The sequence below is a fragment of the Eutrigla gurnardus genome (assembly GCF_963514095.1).
Source record: "Eutrigla gurnardus genome assembly, chromosome: 21".
Lineage (NCBI taxonomy): Eukaryota > Metazoa > Chordata > Actinopteri > Perciformes > Triglidae > Eutrigla > Eutrigla gurnardus.
The window spans coordinates 3,668,596-3,688,602 of record NC_139932.1 but is presented as its reverse complement, the minus strand read 5'-3'; the positions used below and the strand labels follow the sequence as shown (position 1 = coordinate 3,688,602).

The following is a 20,007-nucleotide window of genomic DNA, read 5'->3' as shown; positions in this document are numbered from 1 at the left end:
TGAAGAACCCTTTTGAAAGTTTCGGTGACAGCCCGTCACGCATTGTGTCTTTTCAAAAGAACCTTCACAGGAAGTTAGGATTAGGCAACAAAACCACCGCGGGTTTACAAAACGAGCGTGGTTGATGTTAATTTGATTGACTAATGAATCATGTGACTATCAACACTAACGATCCACATTACTAACGACGTTTGACAAAATGCCATGATTTACTCTTAGTTCCACAAGGAAATTGAGCAGCTGTTTCCTGGGTGAAAGTCCTGTGTTTGTCAGTTCGAGATGCCAGGAGGTGTAACAAAGCATTTCACAGCCTGAAGTTTTGAAGACCTGCCATATTTTACAAATCAACTTCCTGTGAGAACATGCTCATTATGCAGAAAATTAGTGTAGAACGGCTTGGAAAGCTCTAAATGTGCGAGATAATAATAATAATTATGAACAGTCGGGCTTCGTTCCCTTCACTGCGTTTGATTTTTTGCATGAATTCTCTCAAATGCAACACGTCTCTTTTCCCTCAGTGGCTGAGAGGTTTCACTCTTTTGTTATGATAAAAGGTTCCTGAGACAGAAAATCAAACCCCATTATGTGCGTATGTGTGTGTGTGTGTGTGTGTGTGTGTGTGTGTGTGTGTGTGTGTGTGTGTGTGTGTGTGTGTGTGTGAGTGTGTTATATTACCATATCAATAGTTGTCCTTCTACCCCCTTCCTCTTTGGTTCTTTCTGTTGAGTTGTAATTGTGGCTGATTATCAGAAGAACACCATTATCAGACGAGCACCCCATCAGCACACACATATACACACATCCTTGTCTTTGTCTCATTGTAGGGTCACAGAACCACCCCATCCATTGTAGGACCCACCCTTTCTGAAGGTTGCACAACACTGAATAAAATCAGGCAGTACGCCGGAGGGCACATACAGAGATAATATTCATTCAAATGATCAAGCAGCCACAGCAGAGTTCCCCTGACCAGACTAGAGACATGCTTCTGGGGACTTGCCAGGTATGTAGTTGCAACACCTGTGTAGGGGCCACAGCCCCACGATTCTCAGATGTGACTTCTCAATGAACGAAAGATGAACTATTCACCTTTAAAAGATATACAGACAAAGGTCCCCTCGCAGCAGATGAGTAAACATTCTCCTTCAGGTCACTGGACCGACCTGGAGGAAATGGAGGCCGCTTTATAGCTCGGTTAGAGGATTTACAAACCCTTAAATCAGAGCATCTACAAGATCTCCACGCACCCCCGAACAAGGAGGACCAGACCTTCAGAGTCACCAGACTTTGAGGCACCTAAACACATCTGGAAACTGATTAACACCTTTGTTTGACAGAGAGCCTCGATTGAAGTATTAAGGATAACACCATATCTCTTCCTCACCATTTGCTCCCAAGGCATGGTGAAGACCCCTTCCTCCCCTCTTGGGAGTCATAAACTAATGACCAGGGCCCTCATTTATAAAACTGTGCGTAGGATCCTTACTAAAAGTGTACGTACGCCAAAAAGCCAAAGTTTGCAAGCTGTACGCAATGTTCCCTTTATAAATCACAGGATCACCTACAAGTGTGCGTACCTGAATCCCGCCCTGTACACGCCCACTTTTTACTATGTTAATGAGCCGGCATGCAATCGTTTCCGTGTGGTGAATCACGGCGACAGGTCAGAAAAATAGCGAAGAAACGTAACTTTTCAGAAACGGAGAAGAGACACTTGTTGGGGAGGTGGAGGCCCGGACACTAATTTAATTTAGTGGCCACAGCATCACGAATCACGAATAAAAAGACGCAGTGGAGTGGCAACACATCGCTGATGCTGTCCACGGCGTCAGTGGGACGGAGCGGACGGTGATCTGAAGGTAAATGACATCTTTCCGCTCCTAACATGGATTTAATGTATTGCTAGAGTATTTGAGGAAGTTTGATTTTGATGTGACTTTGACGGGGATTGTGTCCGAAAAGGAGGGAGACACAGACGCGACTGAGACCAGAGGGATAAGATGGAACAGATTTTAAACTTTTATTGTATATAAAACAAAACGTTAAATAGTTTTTGTCCTTCCAGAGTCTGCAGCGTTGGGCTCAGAGGAGGGTGACGTGAGGAGGGTGACGGGCCGGACACAGCGTCCGGGTCCGGCGCAGAGCAGCAGTGCACCCCGGAGGCATGGCACATCAAGCGGTCGGGTGCTCACTGATGCCATCCTGCAACTTCAGCGAGACACAATTGCCGCCATCAACAACGTTGCAGATTAGCTATGGCAAACGTGCACTGTGATTAATAAAATAATAAGTTTACAATGAACATTGATTGTTGTCTTCCTTCTATTACAAACGCATAACATCCTCACGGATTCTTGCGCCCTGTTGATACCCCTCCAGTCGGGCAGGGGGCCGTGGCTCGGGGTCATCGATAAATTTGCGCTCTCCACGCTCCACGACTGAGTGCGCACGAGCGAGAGAAACTTTTACCAAAACTATAAGATCTTAAACCAGCACAGTCAGTAAAAAATCTGGGCGTGATTTTTGACTCTGAGCTATATTTTATTCCACATATCAAAAATATGACGAAAATAGGTTTTTATCATCTTAAGAACATAGCCAGAGTCCGCCCGTTTCTCTCTCAGGCCAGTACGGAGGTGCTGATGCATGCTTTTATCTCCTGTCATTTAGATTATTGTAATGCCCTGCTCTCTGGTCTTCCCAAAAAGAGTATTTTAAATCTCCAATTATTACAGAACTCAGCCGCACGCGTGCTGACGAGGACCATAGGGCGGGAGCACATTACACCAGTTTTAGCGTTGCTGCATTGGCTCCCCGTACGGTTCAGGATCGATTTTAAGGTTCTTTTACTAGTTTTTAAATGTCTTAACGGCCTTGAGCCCACTTATTTAGCTGACCTGCTTTTACCATATCAACCCTCGCGGACCCTGAGGTCCTCCGGCACCGGCCTTTTATCCATACCAAAACCCAGAACTAAAACACATGGTGAGGCGGCATTTAGCTACTATGGCCCCCACCTGTGGAACAGCCTGCCAGAGAGCCTCAGGACCGCAGAGACAGTTGATATTTTCAAAGGAAGGTTAAAGACACACCTTTTTAATCAGGCTTTTAACTAGTATTTTAAATTCTTCTTATGTTCTTATGTGATTCTATCTTATTTTATATTTTTGCTTCTATCTTGTTTTTAAGATGATATTGATCTTAAATCATTTTAGTTATTTTACTTATCATTGGTATTGTTTTATTTTATTATCTTATATATTTTTATCCAAGCTGGTCACTCTATTTACTTATTTTTAACTCCAGTGTTTCCTCAGGGGGGTCTTCCACACTGGGAGCTGTATCTGGGCTGCTGCTGGGGGCGCTGTCCCTGGGTCCCTTCGGCTCGGCTGACTGTTGTCTGTCGGGGTCGGGGGGCCTGGGCACTGGTGCCCCCTGTGGCACAGCCTGCGACTCCTCCCAGTGTGGATGGCTCCAAAGATAGCGTTTCCTCAATCATCAGTGTCATGCCATGTCTCCCTATTGTCAGTAGTGAGAGTGTGCAGGTGTGTGTGTATGTTTGTGTGTGTGTGCGTGTGTAGTGTGGAAGAAAACTCTTCAGGTCCAATTCAGTGGCTGGTTCAAATGAGGTTTAATCACTGACAGTGGAGAAAAGAAATTCACAGTGTATCTATGAAGATCCAGTCTGTTGAATGGCCTGGCCGAGTTGGATTTAAGGCGGGCTCACACCGCACCGACTGCCTGACTCGCATCGGTAAAATGAAGTCGGGCTACTTAATATGGCCGACTCGAACAACGACATGGGCGGTTCACACCTACGGAATTACAGCCGACGCCATACGTTCCGCGCTTGCGCGAGATGGAATGTCTCCAAAACAACAGGTGGCGCTAATCTGTATTGTGGGCCAAAAAACACGAAAACCGGAAGTAGCCAGTCCTCCCTAGACCATAACAGAGCACGCTGTCCTCACCAGTCACTGTTGTCAGCAGAGTGAGGTTGTAGACTGTAGTTTTGATTACTCTCTGAACGGAAAAATCTAAAATGTTGGATGATGTCGATACGGAGACACTGGCCTTGTCAGCTCTCGCACTTATTCTTATGGAAGAAGACAGTCGTAAGCGAAAAAGAAAGAGAACAGTTAGGCGCACTAAGTGGGTGAAGCCGTGGATACAACAGCGAGCAGCCCAAGGAGTTTATCCAAATTTGTGTCGGGAACTGGAGATGGACGAGCCAGGTGATTTCAGAAATTTCGCTCGGCTCTTTCCTGATAAGTTCCACATGCTGGAAGAACTTGTCCGACCGATTATCCAGCGATGCAACACCAATTACCGTGATTGTATATCTGTCGGTGAACGTCTGATGGTCACACTGCGTTTCCTCGCAACAGGTAAGATAAGCTGTTTGTATTACTTTTTTAGTTCGGGTCCTTTCTCGGCACCTGAACAGGACATTATACTTTATTATACTTCCGTATAATTAACCAAGCAATGTGTTCGTTTGTAATTGCAGGAGAAAGCTTCAAGAGTCTTTCTTATCAGTTTCGAATGGGTCACTCTACAATCATGGAATTCGTCCCTGAAAGCTGTGAAGCCATCTACCAGGTCTTAAGAGAGAAATATATGAAGGTATGTGCGATTTTATTTTACGTCGACATCAGACATGGTAGCCTAATGCTGTGCAAATATGCATATTGTCGTTTGTCCGGACGTTTTTCAAACCAGATAAACACATCAGCCTTTGGTATTCACTGTTGTTATTTTTCTTGTTTTCAGTGCCCAGACACAGCTGATGAGTGGCAGCAGGTTGCCAGTGGATTCATGTCGGAGTGGAACTTCCCAAATTGCCTGGGTGCTCTGGATGGGAAACATGTAAATATTCGCCCCCGACCAAGGTCTGGTTCCACATACTACAACTACAAGCACAACTTCTCCATTGTCCTGATGGCACTGGTCAACAGCAATTACAGATTTCTGTATGTGGAGTTTCTGATGGTGGAGTGTTTCGTGGATGCACCTTAGCAGAAGCCCTGGTAAACAAAACCACAAACATCCCTCCATCTGCACCACTTCCTGGTTCTGACAAGCTGTCTCCATATGTATTGTGGCAGATGAAGCGTTTCCGCTGAAAGACTACCTGATGAAGCCATATGCAAACCGCGGTCTCAGTGTAGATCAGCGAATCTTCAACTACAGGCTGTCGCGAGCGCGGAAGGTTGTAGAAAATGCATTTGGAATTATGGCCACGCGCTTCCGTGTCTTGCTTACCACCATCAACATCAGAGACATGGTCGAAGTGGAGTCCATTGTCCTGGCTTGTTGTGCTCTGCATGACTTCCTACGGAGTGAGAGCAGAGCTGCATACATGGCAGACATTCTAGACCGGGAAGGACCAGATGGAGGCATTTTTCCAGGAAGATGGCGGCAAGACCCTGCCCTACAACAAGCCCACTTGCCACAGACCACGAATACAGCAGCAAGGGCCAAACTGATTAGGGATGGGCTATGTACACATTTTATGTCTGAACATGGTGCAGTGCCTTTTCAGTGGGACAAGATATAGGACAGATTGACTGTGTTGGGTTTCAACTGTGGTATATACTGTGGATATACTGTGGTTATTGTAAATATTGTAAATATAATGTCAACTGTGGCCTTTTCAATGGGACATGATACAGGACAGATTGACTGTGTGCTGTTTGTGTGCTGCGTGCTGTGATTATTCTGAAAGATAAATAAAAATCATATCAATCATAATTGACTCATGTAGCATCATCAAATCAGCATTTGTGACTGGCTCACATGCAAAAGGAGCAGTCCATGGTCTATTATATAAGACAATATTAGTGTGAAATACCTTGTCATACCTCTATTCACTTCTAGTCTATGTTGAAATAGGGTGAAGGTGATAAACATTACAATGAGAATAGCAAGACATTATTGCTGAATAGTTGTTATTGGGGAAGGAGATCATGGGTTGAATAGAGGACCAGACGACCAAGCTAGCGGTTTTCACTTGTAATAGATATACATTACAATGAGAATAGCTAGACATTATTGATGAATAGTTGTTATTGGGGAAGGAGATCATGGGTTGAATAGAGGACCAGACGACCAAGCTAGCGGTTTTCACTTGTAATAGATATACATTACAATGAGAATAGCTAGACATTATTGATGAATAGTTGTTAGTGGGATGGAGATCATGGAATGAATGGAATGTGTAGACAATGTTGAAATGGGGTTGCAGTGGATATGAAAATGCAGGGAGATTTGCTTTTTCAAAGACATGTTTTATTGTAAGAAGTATAAAGTATAAAATACAAAAGGCATGCAATATCAAAATACAAAAGCTTAAAGTATAAATATAAATAAAGTTAAGTACTGTGGTGATATTATAAATGATATTATAAATGACGTTGAGCATTTCATGCTCAAGGCTCGCCAAGAGTTCTGGTGGAGCCTGCCTTAGCTTAACCTCAAGGATTTTGAGGGTCGCTGTGACGGCATCATCCGCCCTCGTCTCTGCTTTCCTCATGAGTGCAGTCCCTATTATGCGCAAGAGGTCTGTGTTATCTGGGGACTGGGGAGAAGACCTTCTACGCTTAGAAGAAGGCCCTGCTCGGGACTGTGTCTCTTGATGGATGGTCTCTTCACACACGGTTGATTCGGCCAATGGTGATTCGATTGATGAGGTCTGATCCTCCTCGCAGTCAGTGGGGGCTGTGGGTTCCTAAAAAATGATAATATATATTATATCATGGATCAAAGCATTCATAAACAACACAGAAGCACATTTTTTGTCAGTGCCAAAGCTTCTAAATTCTTAAGAATATATGATAAGTCGGCAGTGAACACTAATCGAGCTTTATTCAGATGACAAATGAGTACTATTCAACAATGGGAGAGCGAAAGTTACCTGAGTGAGGTTTGATTTGCTTTCTCTCCTCTGCATGTGTGGCTCGAGGAACTGCATCCTTCGTAAAACCCATATCTGTCTGGGCGTCTTCTCTGAAGCTCCACTTCCTGATGGAGGGAGCTTTTTGTAGCGGGTGAACTGGGTTCGGAGGGAGTCCCATTTCTTCCTCAGCTCTTTCACTGAAAAGTTTATACAGTTTAGAGTTGAATTAAATTCTGGTCTTGCCTCAACACAAAGTATCAACCTACACAATAACACTTACAAAAGCCTGCAAATACACAGGTCAAAAAAGTAAATAGCAGGCACATCCTATGTCTGAGGAATCCGATGGTCAAACGCGAGAGAGTGGGCTACACATTGGTTAGCAGCTAGCTCACAGGCTATTTTGATCAAAAGAAAGGTAATGTTTCGAAGCTGCAAACGTTGCCCTTTGCCCCTACACATCGTACTAATGTGGGATGTAGGCTACATACAAATGCAATATTTGTATACAAATACAGATCTTACCCGGTAGATTCAACGCCTCTGATATCTGGCGCCAGCTTTCCGTTTTGACCTGCTTGTTTGAATAGGTCTTGCCAGCGACCACAAACAGCGACGGTCTATCCTCCACCATGGCGATGAATTGTTGCTCAAGCTCTTCAGTCCACATTATTCAAACGAAGAAAAACAGTCAAGCGATGCCAAAACAATGCGTTGAGAGTGTGTGTCGACATCTTCTTCGACTCCAGTGTTTATCTGGTATGTTTACCATCGTCACATCCGGGCTTCACTGATTCGCTAGTCAAGCTGCTAGCCTCCACCAATCAGAATGGTAAAAGAATGACCGACTCGAATGGCGGATTACACATTTGAATCGGCTGAAATGAACGCCGACGTGGGCCGATTCGAGCGACCACACCAAGGAGACTCATGTCACGGATGCCGACTCTCTCAAAGACGCCGATTTTCGGTCTGGTGTGAGCCCGCCTTTATACAGAACATTCGAGAGAACAAAAGGGAAGGTGTCATGAGTGGATTTGCATTGAATCAACACATGTCTCTGTGCAGAGGAAGAGACATCTGTTGATATCTACAAGGTGTGGCCGTTCTCAGGAGAGCTAGACGATGTCACTACAGGGGTCACTCATCGGGCCTTGATCAATGTATGAAAGACAAACAGTTCAGGAAGAGGGAAAGATCAAAGAGTCTTTTCATCAAGACTGCAAGGGTTAAATTCAATAGAAACAGCTCAGCAGGACATTTGATGTTCCCGAGAGAAAGGAACATTATATGGGGAACAAATAAGAAATGTAAGGTAACACATTTTCTTCTACAGTAGTATGGAGGGTGGGAGGGAGGGGCTTTATTTGTAATTGTTTTTTCTATTTTGCTTTTTATGTGTGTAAAGCACTTTGTGTTACATGTTTATGTAGGAAAAGTGCTCTATAAATAAAGTAAAGTTGAAAGTTGAAGTTGAAAGAGGGTGCTGAGTGGCTAACAGCCTCGTTAACAGCCTGAATCCCGCCTTCACTACCTGGTCCTCCTCCCTCCGCTGCTGGGGCAACATTGGACCCATCACGTGTCTCTTTTTTTATATAAAAAAGATTCTAAAGTTATCTGCTTCCTTTTCATTTTAGTTAATTAGCTTAGCAAAACAAAAACAAACATAACAATAATGACCCAGCTCTGACCTCTGTTGTCTCGTCAGGGGGGGCTGGGAGATACCACATTTCAAGATATGGAGGGGGGATACAAGTGTTGGGAAAGATAAGATCTAGAGAAATCGATTGTGTTGTTCTGATTTTCACTTGTAGTTAATTTATATGTATTAAATAATAGATTAATCAATACAAATTGACACAGAGTAATTCCATAAATGTATTAAAAAAAACGAATATTTACATTTTTCCCTGGAGCCAAGGTGTGGAAGCTGCCATACCTTGCCATACCCAATTGACGCCCCTGGAGTTAGTCTCTTAAACTACTGTGAAACCTGCACTGATGGAATCTCTGAATTCACAAGACGTGTCCCTTTCTGTAGCGCAACATTTCCAATTTCCTTTGATAAATGGTAAATAGTAGAGTACTTATACAGAAATAAAGTAGTTCCCTTTATGTTTGATGTCTGGGCATGTTTGTGGGTATGACATCACAGATGTACTGAATTTGCTAAAGTTTTCACTTTTTCCGTGAAAGACAACATATAAAACTTTGAAACATGGTCAAATAAAAAGAAAATAGAGTAGAAAAATGAAAAAATCAGTCCCAAGTCATATGTAAGACGGTCGAAAAGGTGCATGTTTCCGCTGTTTCGTGGATATCAATGCCGTGGGAGTTTTTGCAGGCCATTGCAGCAGGTTTGCAAACGTTTAAATATTATCTTTCAGAAGCCCACACTCACTCTGTGACTAAGTATTTCCAATGCAATCCAGTATTTTAGGAGTGAGCATAATAGGTGCTGCTTTTCCCTGGAGACTCTTTGTGAATTGTCTACATAATTTGTGTTCCGAGAGAGCCCAGTCTAAGTCGGTGTTGAGATTATTTGTCCCTTAACATAAAGACAGACAGACAGACTTGCTGCCTCTCCTTTCCTGCTTTGGTTAAACAAGATGATCTGTGTTAAACACACTTCAGCTAATTTTACCCAGGTCTTTGTAGAAGGACAGTCAGAGTGCCACATTGCATTCATAACTGATTAACTTCTTTTGAATGTCCTCAATAAAGGGCATTAATCTGGAGGCATTCCACTTTTATTTTGCAATATCCCTGAGTGCTGTTGAGGAAATGATTACATTCCACCTTTCTTTGTGGACCTCTTGAAACTCTATACCATTCCTTACACGTTCTTGATCATCTGTCATAAAACCCTGAGCTCTGAGAGGCTTACTCACTTTAATCAGAGCATTTATTGCCCAGTGATGAAATAGCAAACATGTGTGTCACTATCAAAGACAAAGGTTTTCTTTACAGCTTTTAAAATCTTCATGTAATTTGTCCTGTTTATGAAGTCATTATTTTTAAGGTCGAAAACCGAGCCTTCCCATCTCCCGCATCTTCTCATCTACATACTGCTTGTTTGCAAAGCCCACCTTTATCCAATATGTGCTGTGCAAAGTCGATAATGACAGGGTCATTTTTTAACAATATGTAATAGGATCCGAATTCATCGCAGTAACTACTTGCCACAGGTGTTTATTGGTGTGCAAGGGTACAGGTTGTGTGTACGAGCACAATGACTGAACATGGCTCTTTCCGGATTCTATCACCACATGTGTTGCTGTAGGACCCTTCGTGTAAAGTGTGCATGGCAATATTCACAATGCATAAATTCTTGTCCCTGCGTTTCTTTTGGCAGATTTTGAATACAACAAGTTTCCCCTTCCCTGACTCTACCACAACCGTATTGTGTGTTGCCTCTGTCATGAAGGCATTCGAGTTGTTTCTCTCTGTGGATCCCTTTGGAAAGCCAAGAGCTGGAGTCACATCCAATTTCTCCTTGTGTGCTCTTCCGAGATGCCTTTCCACCTTTTTACTGCAAAACAAGCAATAACGTTTCTTGTCGTACGTTCTATTTCCGTTTATTAGTTTTGTGGAGGACTGACAACTCTACTGTCAGTTGCAGCCTGTCTTGAGCGGGGTTGTTCTGCTCCAGTGACATCAGAGGAGCTGTCGCTATCAGGTGATATGGCCTGGGGTTGTGGTGTCAGACTGGGGGATTCATTGAGCTGGAGTGATTCAACATATCACAAAGAGAGTGTGGTTTTGACCGTCAAAGTAACGTGACATGTCAAGGTATGTCCAATTGGTATTTATACCATTTAAAGCCCTGCAACCTCTCACACTCAACCAGATAACATCAGTTAATACCCTGACGGTTCAAGGTTTAATGCCTTAGGGGGGACATTGGGATTCGGGCAACGTAGACGTTGGTAAAGGGATTTTAATGTCCACTAATATAGGTGAGAGGGGTGCAGATCTGTGGAAGTTGTCTGTATGTTATCAACCTGCTGCACCAATTCAATCAGCAACATCCTCAACATTAAACTCATTTCATGAGTCTTCCGGTTCAAACCCAAATGTGGTCTTTGCACAAGACATTAAACTACTACATGAAAGCCATCCTCTTGATGTAACTATTTGATCTCTTTTTCATGTCATACATTTTGCAGGAAAGAGTAAAAAATAGATTTGTGGAGTAAGAAGGAAAAAAAACACGGCTTCACATCCTTCAGCAAAAATAAGCCCCTTTTATGTGTTTGTTACTGATAGCTGTGTCTGTGTGTGTGTGTGTGTGTGTGTGTGTGTGTGTGTGTGTGTGTGTGTGTGTGTGTGTGTGTGTGTGTGTGTAGGTTGGAGCTGATAAAGAGAGAAGAAGCTCTTTAATGGAACAAGATGACACACAAGATAACAGTGTGTGTGGTCTGTCACTTTCTCCATCTCTTTTCATATCAGCAGGAGAGACACACACACTGACACGTTTGTATTGCTATGCTTGTGAGGACCCTTATTGCTCTTAACAATAGACTGCATATAAGAAATGGATGTAGTCATGGTGACTTCACCCAATGGTTTGTGGACTATGGTCTTGAACCCTCAGGTTCAGCATTTATGGAATATTTGCAACCAGTGAAGGAATGACCATATTTAGACTGCGGAGGAGCGACGGGTGGATCTGACCAACACAAGCGGCAGAGCAGCACCCCTACTGGATTTGTTTGAAATTTTAAAAATCTACAAAATACACTCAACAAAAATATAAACGCAACACTTTTGTTTTTGCTCCCATTTTTCATGAGATGGACTTAAAGATCTAAAATTCATTCCAGATACACAATATTACCATTTCTCTCAAACATTGTTCACAAATCTGTCTAAATGTGTGATAGTGAGCACTTCTGCTTTGCTGAGATAATCCATCCCACCTCACAGGTGTGCCACATCAAGATGCTGATCTGACATCATGATTAGTGCACAGGTGTACCTTATACTGCCCACAATAAAAGGCCACTCTGAAATGTGCAGTTTTGTCTCACAGCAAAATGCCACAGATGCCACAAGCATTGAGGGAGCGTGCAATTGGCATGCTGACAGCAGGAATGTCAACCAGATCTGTTGCTCGTGCATTGCATGTTCATTTCTCCACCATAAGCCGTCTCCAAAGGCGTTTCAGAGAATATGGCAGTACATCCAACCGGCCTCACAACCGCAGACCACGTGTAACCACACCAGCCCAGGACCTCCACATCCAGCAGGTTCACCTCCAAGATCGTCTGAGACCAGCCACTCAGACAGCTGCTGAAACAATTGGTTTGCATAACCAAACAATTTCTGCACAAACTGTCAGAAACCGTCTCAGGGAAGCTCAACTGCATGCTCGTCGTCCTCATCGGGGTCTTGACCTGACTCCAGCTCGTCGCTGTAACAGACTTGAGTGGGCAAATGCTCACATTCGATGGCGTCTGGCACGTTGGAGAGGTGTTCTCTCGGTTTACATTGTTCAGGGCAGATGGCAGACAGCGTGTGTGGCGTCGTGTGGGTGAGCGCTTTGCTGATGTCAATGTTGTGGATCGAGTGGCCCATGGTGGTGGTGGGGTTATGGTATGGGCAGGCATCTGTTATGGACGAAGAACACAGGTGCATTTTATTGATGGCATGTTGAATGCACAGAGATACCGTGATGAGATCCTGAGGCCCATTGTTGTGCCATACATCCATGAACATCACCTCATGTTTCAGCAAGATAATGCACGGCCCCATGTTGCAAGGATCTGTACACAATTCTTGGAAGCTGAAAATGTCCCAGTTCTTGCATGGCCAGCATACTCACCGGACATGTCACCCATTGAGCATGTTTGGGATGTGCTTGACCGGCGTATACGACAGCGTGTACCAGTTCCCACTAATATCCAGCAACTTCGCACAGCCATTGAAGAGGAGTGGACCAACATTCCACAGGCCACAATTGACAATCTGATAAACTCTATGCGAAGAAGATGTGTTGCACTGCATGAGGCAAATGGTGGTCACACCAGATACTGACTGGTTCTGAGTCCCCAGACCCCCAATAAAGCAAAAAATGCACATTTCAGGGTGGCCTTTTATTGTGGACAGTCTAAGGCACACCTGTGCACTAATCATGATGTCAGATCAGCATCTTGATGTGGCACACCTGTGAGGTGGGATGGATTATCTCAGCAAAGCAGAAGTGCTCACTATCACACATTTAGACAGATTTGTGAACAATGTTTGAGAGAAATGGTAATATTGTGTATCTGGAATGAATATTAGATCTTTAAGTCCATCTCATGAAAAATGGGGGCAAAAACAAAAGTGTTGCGTTTATATTTTTGTTGAGTGTAGATAACTGTATCTTGGGAAAAAGACACAGAAACAAAAAAAGGAGCTGCAACCACACGTAGAAACGCCGGGCTGTGGATTGTTTGATATCCTGACTTTCCTGATCCGTTTATCTTTGGGGTATTTAAATGTACCTGTTCAGTTGTGTGTCAGCAGGAACTGAAGACATTTCATGCATGTAATTGAATTGAATGAATTATGTGTAAGTGAAAAAGACCATCATTAATGGCCGAGTTGACACACCATTTTTACTGGTTGTACTATTTTCATTGTTACCTGCTAGTTTAAAAAGAGGTAATCTGGTTACTTCATCTCATGTATACATGGTGTCTCTCAGAACACGTTTATATGGGTTCAGTGAATCCTTGGCTTTTATCACATTACACAAGTTATTGTGACAAAACCATAGACAGTCTGTGCTTCATACACGTTATTTCGTTCGGCCTCTGTATGAAATGTAAGGTACTATCGTAGAACTCTGGGTGACCACAGACCACTAAAATATGTTTTTCTCCATTTCTGATTCAGTGACCACACAACGAGAATCTCAACACTGATTGGCTTTTGTGCCAGAGTGTCTTGTAATGAACAAACAACAAACTGGCTACATAAACAAAGCTAATATGAAAAGAGCATGGAGCATTAACTCAATTTCTTGGATAAAAGTCCTGTTTGTTTGACCCGCCCAACATGTGGAAGCCTGGTCTCCCAACAATCCGTTCCCACACAACAAAACTGCATTGTGGATTGGGTTTCAAGGGAAACCTATTTTGTCATAAATTAAGTTTGTTTCACAAATTAGTTTCAAGTGTGTGCACATAGGGAGGAGGTCTGAGCAGTGGACTGTCACCGGGAAACTGCTGTTTGTAGGTTTGTTGTGTCATACTGTCTTATTTTGTTTCGATTTCAAAGGCATTTTAAGTTTTGCTAAACCTAACCGAGTGGTTTGGTTGACTGAACCAAACTATTTCGTTTTGTAACATGTTTTAGAAACCAGTTGAACTATATAGGAACATCATTTTGTAGGAGACCGGGTTGGAGATGAAGTTTCCAATGCTAGACTCAAACCTGAGACATCTCGGTTATACTTTATGTGCTCCGGCAGGAAGCAGCTTTAATGAACAAATCCACTTCTGCCTCTTTCTATAGTTTCTTTCAGTGATGTTTTTGCTACTCCAAGTCTCCTGCTTCAGTCTGTCAGAGAGAGAGAGAGAGAGAGAGAGAGAGAGGCTAATGGAGGTCACTGCCAAATCTGATTCATCTGTTCACCACTAAACTAACTATTTTCTCATTTTTCTTTTCACTCTAACATCAGCTCTTCTTGATCATCTCCAAACCTCTTCCTCAAGCCCTTGTTCTTCTTTCTTCTCTTAATTTGCTTTTTTAATAGCACTGGATTTTATTTTATCTCTCCATCGTCTCCTTTCTCACCCTGTTTATTCTCCTTTTATGTATTTCTTTATTCATTCAAGCCTCCTCCTCCTTCCGTTCAGTTTGGGACTCAAACATTTCCAGCATAGCAGAGAGACTTTTACAGACACTATACATTATACATACAGTGAGACAGAGAAGATCAAAGCTTTACGTAAACACATACAGTCAGGGAAAGAAGATTAAAGCTGAGTCAGCGAGAGTTGAAATAGAAAGACGTGACGGACCCAGAATCTTGCCTGAAATATTAAAGGAGAAATCCGGTCATTTTTGATCCCATTTCCGTTGTCCCCATGGTCATCCCTACTTATTAGAAGCAAAAAACCCGACAAAAATTGACGTTGCCTAGCCTGAGATCTGTACCTGCCTGGCAGCCTTCCAGACTTGTTCCAATGCTAACCCATTGGGGCACGTTTTATCTGCTTTCCTGGGCCCCAGAAAACAATTCCAAGACCTATGCAACACAGGTTGGGTCCGTACGAGACACCACGGCGCTCGTTTAGCTCAAATAGTGTTGCAAAACAACATAAATATGTGTGTTTTAGCATGAAGTTACTCACCTCAAATCACCCCGTAGACATTAGCAGTAGATAGCCGAGCATCTGTCGTCCCTCCCAGTCACCGCAGAAACGAAAACGTTTTCCACGTAGTTTTGATTTTGTATCCATAAAGAAACGATTGAGCTGTGCAGTCGTCATGTCCATAATAAATCCATGAAGCTGTTACGTCCATATGTATGACTATGTTACAACATAGCAACGATAGCTTCAGCTAGTAACGTGCCGGGCGCTCGTCCATCCCAGTCACCACAGAAACGAAAACGTTTTCCTCGTAGTTTTGATTTTGTATCCATAAAGAAATGTTCGAGCAGTGCAGTCCTCATGTCCGTAATAAATCCATGAAGCCGTTATGTCCATATGTATGACTATGTTACAACATAGCAACGACTGCTCACAGCTAAACAGTAGCCGGGAGCCAAAAGTCTCGCGCAAGTTCCCGTCTCCCGACGTCCTCACTCTGGAGCTGTTTTCAAGCCAGTACAGTGACAAACTTCTTTGCATCGATTAGTGCCGTCATGTCCATATGACAGTGTAACTAGCGCTAGCCTACATAGTAATATTGCTTAGCCTGTGTGACAGTTGAAGCTGCTACAGCCACAACAAATCTTGCGCAGTCTCAGTAGGCTAGTTGTGTTGACAGCACGAGTGGGAGTCGCGTGTCGCGTGTGCAAACTGCAGTCTCTCATCAACAGAGTGAGATCAAAGTGACCCTCGCACGACTGTCCAAGATTTGTCACTGTACTGGCTTGAAAACAGCTCCAGAGTGAGGACGTCGGGAGACGGGAACTTGCGCGAGACTTTTGGCTCCCGGCTACTGTTTAGCTGTGAGCAGTCGTTGCTATGTTGTAACATAGTCATACATATGGACATAACGGCTTCATGGATTTATTATGGACATGAGGATTGCACTGCTCGATCATTTCTTTATGGATACAAAATCAAATCTACGAGGAAAACGTTTTCGTTTCTGCGGTGAGTGGGATGGACGAGCGCCCGGCACGTTACTAGCTGAAGCTATCGTTGCTATGTTGTAACATAGTCATACATATGGACGTAACAGCTTCATGGATTTATTATGGACATGATGACTGCACAGCTCGGCTGTTTCTTTATGGATACAAAATCAAAACTACGTGGAAAATGTTTTCGTTTCTGCGGTGACTGGGAGGGACGACCGGCGCTCGGCTATCTACTGCTAATGTGTACGGAGTGATTTGAGGTGAGTAACTTCATGCTAAAACACACATATTTATGTCGTTTTGCAGCACTATTTGAGCTAAACGAGCGCCCTAAACGAGCGCCGTGGTGTCTTGTACGGACCCAACCTGTGTTGCATAGGTCTTGGAATTGTTTTCTGAGGCCCAGGAAAGCAGATAAAACGTCCCCCAATGGGTTAGCATTGGAGCAAGTCTGGAAGGCTGCCAGGCAGGTACAGATCTCGGGCTAGGCAACGTAAATTTTTGTCTGTTTTTTTGCTTCTAATAAGTCGGGATGACCCTGGGGACAACGGAAATGGGATCAAAAATGACCGGATTTCTCCTTTAAGATATGAGCCTGAAATGTAGGCAAAATTGTGAACAGCATTTTCCCTTCAAGATAATCTGAAAATCAGATGAATTATTCAGATTAAGTATTGACAAATTACTGAAAAATCATGTTGAGCAGATATCTTCAACAGAAGGTCTGGGACCCCAAGGGGCAAATCTAAATCTTCCTGTATGTTTAATATTATGTTGAGAAAGAGTGACGTTGAAGACCTCTGATGTAGAGTGCCAGTTTCACACGGTGTCCCAGTCCAATGTTACTTCTAGAGAGGATTCATTATCTAATGACAGATTTGAACTTAAGAGTGAAAATGTTTGACTCCTTACAGAAGAAAAATGTTTCTGCTGTTCCAACAATAATATCACTATTTCAGTCACAGGAAAATACAAACCCACCAAGAGGGCACAATTTTGATCAATACCATTTCTAAATTATAAGTTTATTAATTCATGACAGAGGAAGACATCTTCTAAATCACAGGAACAGTCCTAGACCATGAGGCAGCTGTCTCCCTTTGAGGTGGTGGAGACCAAAGTCAGAGCTTAAAGACACCTACTGATTCAGCATGTTGATCATATCTGCTGGTTAAAGGTTAATGTTTCTTCTCTGTGGGCCTCTTTGAAAGCTGAATTAAATGTGGAATCATTAAAAGAACATAAACGGCTAAAACAATCCACTCTTTATTCATCCCTAATGGCACATTCCTGTGTTCCAGATGTTGAGTTTTTTCCCTGCAGCACAGTGACTCACTGCTTTAAATAAAGACCAGTATTAAAAAAATGAAATGTTTTGTCATTGTTGTGCTTATTATTAGAGAGCAGGAACTGTGTGCTTCTACTAAAGCGTCCAGTCATGCAGAAACTCTGTAACAGGAATTTAAAAATGTCACTTCGCTCACAGAGAACCCACAATCAGAGTGTGTGTTTGTGTGTTATTTTAGTTTGGCATATTCCCTCTACAAAACAAAGCTCGAAAGGGATTGTAACAATCATTTCAAGATTCAAATATCAACTGTAATGACAAAATAAATGATTCACTGGCCTTTGTAAAGTTCCCCAGATAAACTGATGTGTTTTTAAAGGTTCGAAGTGATTGTGTGTTGGTTCCCTCTTCATTCAATGTGAAACTTATTGAATTAACGGTTGCGCTTTTGGCCTCATTTGTGTGTCTGTAGCCACAAAGTCACATTCCCAGGCAGCTGAACTGCAAATTCTCTCCTGTATTACAGTCGCAGTTTTAAACCGTGGATGACGTTGTAAATTGACACAAAACAAAACATGCTACAAGACTACTTGGTAAAGTTCAGTTCCTCTGGCTCCTTCTGGCTTCTGGTGTGAAGCTGTGAACAGATTTAGCTTCATCATTCAAAGTAAACTTTATAGCTAAGTGTCAAAGTAATCTTAGTAGATAATAGATCTGGTAGCGACAGTAGCAACGCCGAGGTATCGATCTGTCAATCAGCAGGTAGCCCCGCCCCCTAAAGCATCCCCTGCTTTCTGGTCTGTTTGACTCTAAATGGACCATAATCTACTAAATGAACATCATGCTAGAGATTGAGACCATAAACTCATGTTTACAATGTTTACTGAGATAATACATCAAGAGAGAAGTAAGTGAGTGTACGCTGGCGCGTTTAGCTGCCGCTGCTCTCCGGCTCTTTTGCAATTTAACTGTGGAATTGTTTTTTTGGACTCTCGCTCATCATGTGGATGATTTACCTGACTGTGAGGTTTGTGTTCCTCTGGACTATCCTGTCCTTCGTATTGAACCCATCATCAGCCTCGCTCCAATACACCGCTGCTGAGCTCCTACAGCTCCGGTTCCATCCATCCGATCCTCCACCGCAGGGCTTCTGCCCGGACATCGCGCGCCCACCGTATCGGAAATACACCCACCGTGGTTCCCGACGAAGCTACAACATCGATGACTCCACTGCCATAAACTCCATCTGGTCCATGACCCGCCACCGACCGAGAAACTCCGGCCGCAAAGTGAACCGCAGTGTGTTAGCTCGCTTACCCAGAGCGGCGGCTAACGTTGGCTCATCCAAGCAATATCAAAGTGGGATTACTTAACATCCGTTCCCTGACAGGCAAAGGACATCTGCTGCAGGACCTCCTTCTCGACTGCAAGTACGACTTTTTATGCCTAACTGAGACGTGGCAACAACCTAATGACTTTTCCCAGCTCAACGAAGCTATTCCACCTGGGTTTGTTTACACCTGTCAACCACGTCTCACTGGGAGAGGAGGAGGTCTCGCGATAATCTATCGCGACGCCTGGAAGATCTCATCTGTCACAGTGACTGCATATTCATCTTTTGAATCCTTGGCTCTTCAACTGAATGGTCCAACTCCTACTGTTTTACTCACCGTCTATCGACCACCAAAGCCAAATAAGGATTTCATAAATGACTTTTCTGCTCTTCTCACTCATCTCTCCTCACTCTCCTCCAATATAATTCTGCTCGGTGATTTTAATATCCATATGGACAATGTAAATCAAGCCCTCTCCAAGGATTTTACTTCCTGCCTGGATAGCTTTGATTTTAAACCGTATATCAACTTCCCTACCCACTCTAAAGGCCATATTTTAGATCTTGTTTGCTGCTCTGGTATTACTCCTTTTAACTGTTCTGCTGATGACCTTCCCATCTCTGATCACATGTTAATATCATTCAATGCTAGCTTAACTCTATCCAAAGTTAAGCAGTCATGGCTCATTTCTTTTCGCACCATCAAAAATATTAATATTGCAGCTCTCACCACAGGCATTAACAGCCTCCCCATTCTCAGTTATGCATCCACTCCTGATCAACTGCTTACCCACTGTTGGGATTGTAGCAGGAGCAGATTTGGTTATCAACAGTTAACTATCAATATCAATATGATTATCGGTATTAATAATTATATTTAATATATTATCATGATATAATCATGAATAAACGGGGCACCACCCTGGGATCAGGGAAAAGATAACCTAAAACTGTATTCAGTCTCAATATAAAGGTTTTATACTCACATGCCAATCATCGTGATCATTGGCATGGAAGCATAATAACAATCTAACAATTAAGAAGGGCGTGAAATTCAAACACTAGCCTTCACAACCTGCTGTTATCCAGTGACATATACACAACAAGCACAAGAGACCGCTAGTTATAACATAATAAGATTTATTAAAATCAGTAATAATGATAACAATCAATAACACTGC

The 20,007-nt window shown here is 43.0% G+C and overlaps 1 pseudogene across 1 annotated transcript; it reads left to right on the top strand.

The window, feature by feature from the left end:
* Positions 1-4,042: 4,042 nt before the first annotated feature.
* On the top strand, positions 4,043-5,560 carry LOC311032171 (annotated as a pseudogene). The gene is made up of 4 exons: positions 4,043-4,388; positions 4,511-4,626; positions 4,774-4,869; positions 4,959-5,560. The product of its transcript is annotated as an uncharacterized misc_RNA (transcript).
* Positions 5,561-20,007: the final 14,447 nt, after the last annotated feature.